We start from the raw sequence: 9,449 nt of genomic DNA, 5'->3' as shown, positions 1-9,449 counted from the left end.
CATGTGCGGTGCATGCTTTCATGCTGTTTCTGCCAAATTCTCACTCTGCCACCTGCATGATGCAACTGGAAACGTGATTCAATGGACCACATGACTTTTTTCCAATGCTCGACTGTCCAATCCTTGTGTTCCAGTGTGAATTATCTTGGTATCTTGGAGACGTTTTATCTTGGTAACTGCAGACAGCAAATGTGTTCGAACAGGCCTTCGGCTTCCATATCCCATATGATGCAGTGTACGGCTAATTTGCCTACAAACGTCAAGTGGTCATAATAATCTGGCCACTCAGTGTGTGTGTGTGTGTGTGTGTGTGTGTGTGTATTCCATGTTCAAAGGCTGTTACATCGCGTTGTTTACCCATATTTTCAGAAAAAAATCACTTCTACTGTCGTGGTAAACAACCTGCTTCCCTATTTATAATGGTCTGGCCCTCTAGCAACTTCAGAACGTCATTATGGCTAATTTGTCTACAAATGTCAGGTGGTCATAATAATCTGGCCACTCAGTGTATATGTCAATTTTTGTGAAAAAGCAATAATTATGATAATGATAACTCTGTCCATAGAAAACAGTCCAGATAACTTTGGGTTTATGGGGAGCAGAAAGTGAAAGAATGTAATTCAAGGGGCTTTTTATTAACATACATATTTATGTAATACTTACATTTTTCTAGCTTTATTGAAATATAATTGACATATAACATTGTGTAAATTTAAAGTGTACAATGTGGTGATTTTATATACATATACAATTAGCTGACACATCCATCACCTCACATAGTTATCTAATTTTGCTTAATGACAAACTTTTATAACCAGAATATTTTTTTAAATATATTTTTATTGATTTCAGAGAGGAAGGGAGAGGGAGAGTGAGATAGAAACATCAATGATGAGAATCATTGATCGGCTGCCTTCTTCACATCCCCTATTGGGGATTGAGCCTGCAATCTGGCCATGTGCCCTTGACAGGAATGGAACCCAGGACTCTTCAGTCTATAGGCAGGCCCTCTATCCACTGAGCCAAACCGGCCAGGGCTAACCAGAATATTTTTTAAAAGAAGAAGAAATTCTAATTTTGTTTGAGACTTTTGTGAGATTGTCACAAAATTCAATCACTTGAGTAGCAATATTACAGACTGGTGAAACCAGGGGCCATTTGCTTTCCTCTGAAACCCAGAGGCTGGGATTCCCAGGCACCAACCCCTTTGGTTGCTTTCCTCCTGTGGAGTGCGTATTTCACTGCTGCCAAAAGCAGAGATTCTAAACTCCTTGGCCTGGCAGTCAACACCTTTCCCTATCCGGCCAAACATCCTTTTTATAGCGTTATCACCCTTCACTCCCAATTACAAGGATTCCACTCTGGCTAAAAAGACACAAAATACATATCTTTACAATGTTTTCCCATATGCCCTTTTAAAAACTTGAGATAAAATTCACTTAACATAAAATTTACCATTTTAACAATTTTAAAGTGTACACTTAGTGACAATTAGTATATTCACAATGTGATGCATCCATTATCATTATCTGGTTCCAGAGCACTTTCATCACCCCAAAAGGAAACCCTGTACCCAGTAAGCAGTCACTCCCCATCTCCCATCCCTCCCCCCAACCCCTAGAAGACACATCTGTCTTCTGTCTCAAAAGTTTTGCCTACTTTGGATTTTCTGCATCATACAATATGTGAACTTTTGTTTCTGGCTTCTTTCAGTTAGCATAATGCCTTTGAGGCTCAATACTTTCTTTCTCTTCCAGATGAATAATATTCCACTGTGTGCATATCCCATGTTTTTTATTTTTTTATCCATTCATCAGCTGATGGACATTTGGGCTGTTTCTACTTTTTGGGTGTTGTGAATAGTTGCGGGCCATTATCTTTCCCTTCCTTCAGTTTCATGTGCAAATCAAAGTCAAGCTTTCATGTGAGCTTCAAATCAAATCTTACCCTCCCCAAGTTAGCTGGGCCCAGAGTCCTCAGCTTACTCTGAATCCCTCCACTTCTACACCCAAGGTAGCAAATTGTCAACACATGGCAGAATCATAGACTTATTTAGGTTGACTCAAACTGTTTGCTTTTCTTAAATTAGTTGCTAACATAGAAAAACTCAAGGAAAATCATTAAGGTCAAGATTCCAGTTCCTTTAAATACCTGGAAGGTCTGGCAACATCATCTCTTGCCTGGGTTAACCGCTGATTAACTGGTCTTAGTGTTTTTATCCTTTCCCCCTGCACCCTACCTCAATATAGTACCCCCCAATGGTTTCATTCAAACAGAAGTCAGATCAAGTCACTCCGGTACTCACATTCCAGTGGCCTCCTACTTCTCCCAAAGTACAAGCCACGGCCTGCATGGCCTATGAGGCGGCGTACACAGGTCTTGTGCCTGTCTGCCTGTGTCTCCTCCCACTCTCCTGCCTGCTCACTCAGCTCTGGCCTTCTCCTTTCCGTTGCTTGGACAACCCAAGCAGGCTCTACTTTAGGCCTTTGCACTGAATGTTCACTGTATCTCCAGAAATCTCAGTGCTTCACTCCTTCACAGTCAATACTAAAATCTCACCTCAAAAAATCCAACCCTGACCATCCTTACTTAAAACTGTAAGCCCACCCCTCATCAGCACTCCTGATTTTCCTTATCCTGACCTGCTATTTCTAACCAGTCATCATCATCTAGTATAATGAAAAATGTACTTATTGATTGCATTTGCTATCTATTATCTGTTTCCTTCCATTAAAAGGTGTCACAATGGCAGGGACTTTTGTCCCTTTGATTTCCTACTTAATTCCCAGTGCCCAGAAGAGCACAACACATGGTAGACATGCAGTAATTATTTGCTGAATGAATACTGGGCTTACAATCAGCTGGCACTGAAAAGGGGCTGCCCTTTAGATTGGACATGTGATAGTTTCCCAGGTCCACCTGGCCCATTTCATTCTTCTACCTGTTTGGTCCCTGCAGACATGAGCTTGTAACACTTCTTTTTCCCCTGTCCCTTGTCACTGACTTCCTAGTATCATGTTAATCTTTTCATCAGAATAGTATTAAAAAAAAGGATATCATAATTGTAGTCTGTGGAAATCACCTACTATTTTCCTTCTCAAAGACAATCCCTCTGCATTTAGAAGCTAAATAAACAGTTAGGGACTAAAGTGCTCCTCTGGCATTTCTGTCAAATGTTTCCTCCCTACCTTCCCCCCAACTCTCACCACTTCCGGCTGCTGACCACCATTTAGGAAAGCGCTGCTTCTCTCTTCTCTGGCACTGCCCAGGCATCCCACCACGAGGGTCATCTTCGTGATGACCTGGACGACCATGGAAGGATACTATGCGCTGCTGCCCGATCAGCTTTAGGCCAGAAAAGTGTAAGGACCTATTTTGAGGGTGGAGACTTCAGAGCTGACCAGTACTGTGTTCTTCTAAATATCCAACCAGAACTGTCACACCTTTCCTGACACTCCTGTTTCTGTCTGAAATTGTTATCTTTGCAGATGAATGTGCATGTTGCCCAAAATGTTTCCATCTTTATAATAGTTGCAACCTGACTGAGGCATTGCATTTGTTGCCTAAATATGTAAACTGATCAATTTCAAAAGCTAAACATCCTTTGATCTCTCCTGTTTGGATTCTGCTCCGTTTTATCCTTCAATAACTTGTGTTAAACCTCATCTTAACATGTAAGCCCCCTCTCTGCTTTTAGGACATGGAAGGATGAATCTTTTCTTTTTTTAATAAAAATTTCTCCAGGAAAAAGTTCATTCGATTTGATAGCTTTCCACACCTGGCACCACACTGCCCAGCTGCGGTGTGGCAGAAGGACCTTGGCCAGGCAAGGGAGAGGGAGCCCACAGAGGCTTGACTGTGCAGGATCTCTACAGATGAGGTTTTTGTAACTTCACCAAGTGGTTCATTTAGTTGAAAGCTTAAAGTTACTTTTTTTTTTAACCAGTGTCTACAAAGTTTAAAATAGAACACAAAATTAAAAGAATCTATGGGACACACATAAAGCATTTCTCCAGAATATTTTCCTCTTTTTCCATTATGTGAAACTTACCATCCCTCCTCCCCAAATAGTGAATGCACAATGGCAAACATGTAGTAAGAAACAACTAATGATGTCTGCTGTTTTTGAAATGAGCACAGAGCCATCTGGCGGCTGGGCAAAGGTACTGGGCCCAGGAAGTATGCCTGTTTACAATTTGCTTAGGACCTTACCAGCCCTGAGCAGCTAGGTCTATGTTACTTGTGGAGAGAAAACAGGAGCTGGGGAAGGTAGAGCTGGACAAAAACACAGGAGCATATATAGTACAACGTCCTAAGAAAAAATATGGATTTATTGGGGTGCCAGTTCCTATCTCCAAAGTCTCCCTATAATTTTAAAGAATGGAAGGGAGGTAGTAGTGAGCAGTTTTCATTTTGACAAACACCTAGTAATATCGTACTCTTAAATTCACTGTCATTTCATGTTAGTAAGATCATATTCAGAGTTATGCTTAAAATTTGAAATCTTACTCCGATACTTTATATTTAAAAAGTCTCATTCTTTGGTAAGACTTGCTCTATTATAGTCGGAAGCATCACACTTTACAGCTGTGCTATGTTGGAAGAGCAGTTACCTTTTCTTTGGAGGGCAGGCCAAAACTCCTGATTGATTTATCGGGGGATCTTCATCGGCTATGACTGTGGAAGTACTTTCTTCTTAATTCTGTTCAGATCTACAGAGAAAGGGGGCAAAGGGATAAAACAATGGGTCAAGCTAACCAGAAATCTACAATCTCATCAGTTACCAGATATTACAAAATTATTATATGTGCTTTGAAATGTCAAAGTGTTAAAATTTGAGGCACTTTATCAATTTTACAACAAATATAATTCAGTTTTTTGGTTTTTTATAATGCACTTAAGCAGCTATCTCTAATAACAAAAGAGTAATATGCTAATTGGACCGGATGTCATTCTGGACAAAGCCAGGCCAGAGGGAAGCCCAGGTCCCAGGTGCCTGCAGGTGGCTGGAGGGAAGCTCAGGTCCTGGGTACCAGAGGGAAGCTGGTGCCGGTAGCCGGGGGAAGGAAGGCCCACTCTTGCACGAATTTGATGCATCAGGCCTCTAGTCCTATGTGATAAAAGGCTAATATGCAAATCAACCAAATAGCAGAACGACTGGTCGGTATGACACAAACTGACCACCAGGGGACAGATGCTCAACACAGGAGCTGCCCCCTGGTGGTCAGTGCGCTCCCACAGGGAAAGCGCCACTCAGCCAGAAGCTAGGCTCATGGCTGGTGAGCGCAGCCTCGGTGGCAGGAGCCTCTCCCGTCTCAGCGACAGCACTGAGGATGTCCGACTGCCGGCTTAGGCCCACTCCCCACGAGGAGCGGGCCTAAGCTGTCAGTTGGCCATCCCCCGAGGGCTCCCAGACTATGAGATGGCGTAGGCCAGGCTGAGGGACCCCTGAGTGCATGAATTTCGTGCACCGGACCTCTAGTATTTACAATAAACTAAGAACAAATGACTAATATGTACATAGAGAAAGCTCCTGGGGCTTAAAGTCATTGTGTGTAATTTGCCACTAATGAGTTTTCACTTAATTTTTAAAATGGCTATTCAGAAAGCCTGCTCATATGAAACCTGTCAGAATCACAGATTTAAAAACACACACACATTGAGTGAGATTATTATATGGAGAGCTCATTTGTCCTTTTTCATCTAACAGTTTATAAAAGCAATTCATAATACTACAGACAGGAAACAAAAACTCAACTAAATCACCTTCCTAAAAAGCACAAGGAAATTATGTGTTCCATTATCTATGCATTTTTGTGCAATGTGTATATGTACATTTCAAGTGGGATGTGGCTACTATTTAAATTAATTTGGGAAGAATCACTGAGTTAAGAGTCAGGAACTGGAGATTAAGAGACCAGTTAGAAATTTAACTGGTTTTCAAGTTTGACTTGCAGAAGAAGAGAAAGAACAGCAAATATGGGCAATGACACTGCTATGGAGCAGATGCTAAAGTATAAGCACAAGGCAGGCTGATTTTGTATGAAAAGTTCACCAGTAATACCCTTCCTCTTCCTATTGTCCTCACTGGCTATCACCAAGGTCACGTGACAGGAATATTGCTTTGATTAACTTTTGTTTCTTTTCATAACTCTGAGATGGTAAGCCAAATATTTCTATCATTTGAAATATTAATAAAGCATCTTGCAGTCAGTGGCTGAAATTCTATATCATGTCATAATTGTCTTTATTGGATTTTAAGTTATTCCTGGTTCACATCCTTCCACTCTCCTTTCTTTTAGATAGTTTCAATTTTATTCACCCACAATCTGTTATTCAGTAATGTAATCATTCAGCAAAGTAATCATTCCTACAATCTTTATAAGCCAGATGTTTCTCTTCCCCAGATTTGTACTTACTTCCCAGCCCCTATCTTTTAAAACTTTTCTCTGATTTCCATTTTAGTGTTCCTTTTCTGCTTTATTGCCAATAAAACCAACTACTTTGTTTAACATGTCTGTCCTGAGCCTTTGCATACTAAACATTGAATAGCTATGCAACAATCACTCAACAGCTACAAATTACCAGGATAGAGACAGCCAATAAAGATGTTATGTTAGATCCCTGGCCAGGTGGCTCAGTTGGTTGGAGCATCATCCTGTACACTAAAAGGTGGTGGGTTCAATTCCCATCATGGCACATACCTAGGAAGTGGGTTCCATCCCCAGTCAGGACCCATATAGAGGCAACAGATCGATGTTTCTCTCTCACTCTCTGCCCCTTCCGTCCTCTTGGTTAAGGATTTAAAAAAATAGATATGTTGCCGAAACCGGTTTGGCTCAGTGGATAGAGCATCGGCCTGCGGACTGAAAGGTCCCAGGTTCGATTCCGGTCAAGGGCATGTACCTTGGTTGCGGGCACATCCCTAGTGGGAGATGTGCAGGAGGCAGCTGATTGATGTTTCTTTCTCATCGATGTTTCTAACTTTCTCTCTCTCTTCCTTCCTCTCTGTAAAAAATCAATAAAATATATTTTTAAAAAAATAGATGTGTTATTTTAGAGATAACTATTCACCTCACTGATGGTAGTTCCTTTAGAGCACACTTGAGGTAGAGGTGGAACAAAACCAGCATCAGATTAGACTATGTGCTCGATCTTATTTCACTGGGTCAAGCTATTTTTCAGTTTTCCGTCAGGACATTCCAGCTATATCTCCTAAGTATCCAAGGAAGTCATCAGATTTTAGATGCTATGAAATTGTCCCCAAGATAGTATTTGTCATTAAAAAAATTCACCATTTTCCAGCCTGCATACTTTAGAAATGCTTTAAGAGGAACCCTATTCTTAGAGGAAATGGTAGTGGCAGTTACTAAAAATAAGCATTTAAAAATAGTAACTACTCTACTTAGAATAGGGGATCAGAAATCTTTCTTTCATAGGGGAAGAAAGCTATCATATGTTTGTATATGTTCTCTCTTTTTTTCTTCACAATGACACTGCTCAAAAGAGCTGTTATGATAATCTCCATATTACTAGTGGAGCAAACAGACTAAGAGAGGTCATAATTTGCTCAAGACTGCCCAGCAAATAAATGGTTTGAAACTGGAACTAGGATGGAGGCATTTGGTGCTATATAGTTCCCTTTCCAGTACACCAAACTGCCTAAACAGCAACTTTGTTTTACAAAGAGAAAGAGAAATAGTTTAAAAGGTAGACTGGGGAACACTAAGAATAGAAATATAAAACTTGATAGCTTTTATTCATTCACCATCTACTATGAAACCAGCATTCAGTAAGTATAATTTTGTTGTTGTTAATCCTCATCCAAGGACGTTTTTCCATTGACTTTTAGAGAGAGTAGAAGGGAGGGGGAGAGACACACAGGGAGAAACATCAATATGAGAGAGAGATATCGATTAGTTGTTTCCCGCATGCACACTGATCAAGGCTGCAACCAAGGTATGTGCCCTTGGCTGGAACTGAACCTGGAACCCTTCAGTCCGCAGGCCAAGGTTCTGTCCACTGAGCCAAACCAGCTAGGGAAATAAGTATAATTTTTTAAAGATTTAAAAAAAAAATTCAGATGTTAGAGATAAGGAAACAAGAAAGAAAAGAATATAACTTGAATGTTCATCAAAGTCATGAGAAGGATCAATTTAATGTATGTACTCTTTGGGGGGGCGGAGGCAAGACTGTATAAGATGCCACTCTTCTGGAGTTGCTGCCTAGCCCGTGGCAACTCTTTTTTTTTTTTAGCACTATTGGTCCTCAACCCCATGTCAAGTTACATTTGTACTACGGGACTCCAAACTCCTGTTTTGGCCAAAGCTGGACACGCAACGCAAAGTGAGACTCAATTTGTTCCCCCTTGAAATTAGAAATTGGAATGAAGAGGGTCTATTCTGGTCTAGCTGCAAGCACCCCTGCATGCTCTGATCTATAGGAAAGGGCCAGCCAGCAAAGAGGGAAGAACAACTGTGCTGCTCAGAGTGAATGGGAGCCAAGAGCCCATGTAGCCCCAGAGAGAAAAACAGTTTCTGCCCTGAGGTTCTTGTCCCAAGTCTAGTCCCCCAGAGGCCCAACGCGCTTCCTTCCTCACGGTCTCAACAATTCCCGGGGTCTGTAGGCAAAGTGGTTCCTTTTTTTTTCTCCCCACTTTGGAGCTATAAAGATTTGGAACTGATTTCTGGTGACAGCTAAAACTCTTGTATTAAAAAATAAAAGGATAGATATCACTAGAATCTGTTATAAAAGATCCAGGGGAATGCCCAAAAGTTCAGAAAAATCCTCTCACTACCTTTAGACACAGAAAAGCCCAATGCTATATGGGCAGTGTTATATCGCCTTTCACAGAGAAAATGACTTACTTTCTAGGAGTAACATCTCTATGTCCTTTTAAGACTCTGAGAGCCTTGTTGCAATTTAAGGCACAATCTGGAACATTTTTGTTATATAATAGAGTCTGTAGAAATTAAGCAAAAACCTACAAACCATGATAAAGGAAAGGGAAAAAACAACAGGCTAAACTGAGTCAGTCTTGTTTTTAAGCACATCAGTAAAAACTTTCTTTTTTTTAAATATATTTTTTATTGATTAAGATATTACATATGTGTCCTTATCCCCACGTTACCCCCTACCCCCCCCTCATGCCCTCATCCCCACCTTGTCCGTGTCCATTGGATATGTTTTTAAGCACATCAGTAAAAACTTTCTTTTTTTTAAATATATTTTTTATTGATTAAGATATTACATATGTGTCCTTATCCCCACGTTACCCCCTACCCCCCCCTCATGCCCTCATCCCCACCTTGTATAATCAAATTTCTCTACATAGAAGGGCTTGCTGCCTGTACCATTATGGCATGTGAGGTCACCAATCTGGCACATAAATTCCAAATAATTCTGTGAAATCAGGAATCTTTGTAACCAGATACGATCCCCCCCCCCAG

General features: G+C 40.8%; 1 long non-coding RNA gene across 1 annotated transcript in view; it reads right to left on the bottom strand.

Moving 5' to 3' along the window:
- Window positions 1-1,795: 1,795 nt before the first annotated feature.
- LOC107181714 overlaps window positions 1,796-9,449 on the bottom strand; it is a 17,933-nt gene continuing 10,279 nt past the window's right edge. Inside the window, exons 2-3 of the long non-coding RNA XR_001512415.1 lie at window positions 4,614-4,712; window positions 1,796-4,312 (exon numbers count right to left, since the gene is read on the bottom strand). This is a non-coding gene — a long non-coding RNA (uncharacterized LOC107181714). The remainder of the gene's footprint in view (window positions 4,313-4,613; window positions 4,713-9,449) is intronic.

The sequence above is a fragment of the Myotis davidii genome, unplaced genomic scaffold, assembly GCF_000327345.1.
Source record: "Myotis davidii unplaced genomic scaffold, ASM32734v1 scaffold189, whole genome shotgun sequence".
Lineage (NCBI taxonomy): Eukaryota > Metazoa > Chordata > Mammalia > Chiroptera > Vespertilionidae > Myotis > Myotis davidii.
The sequence above is the reverse complement of the archived record's forward strand: the minus strand, read 5'-3'. Positions and strand labels throughout refer to the sequence as shown.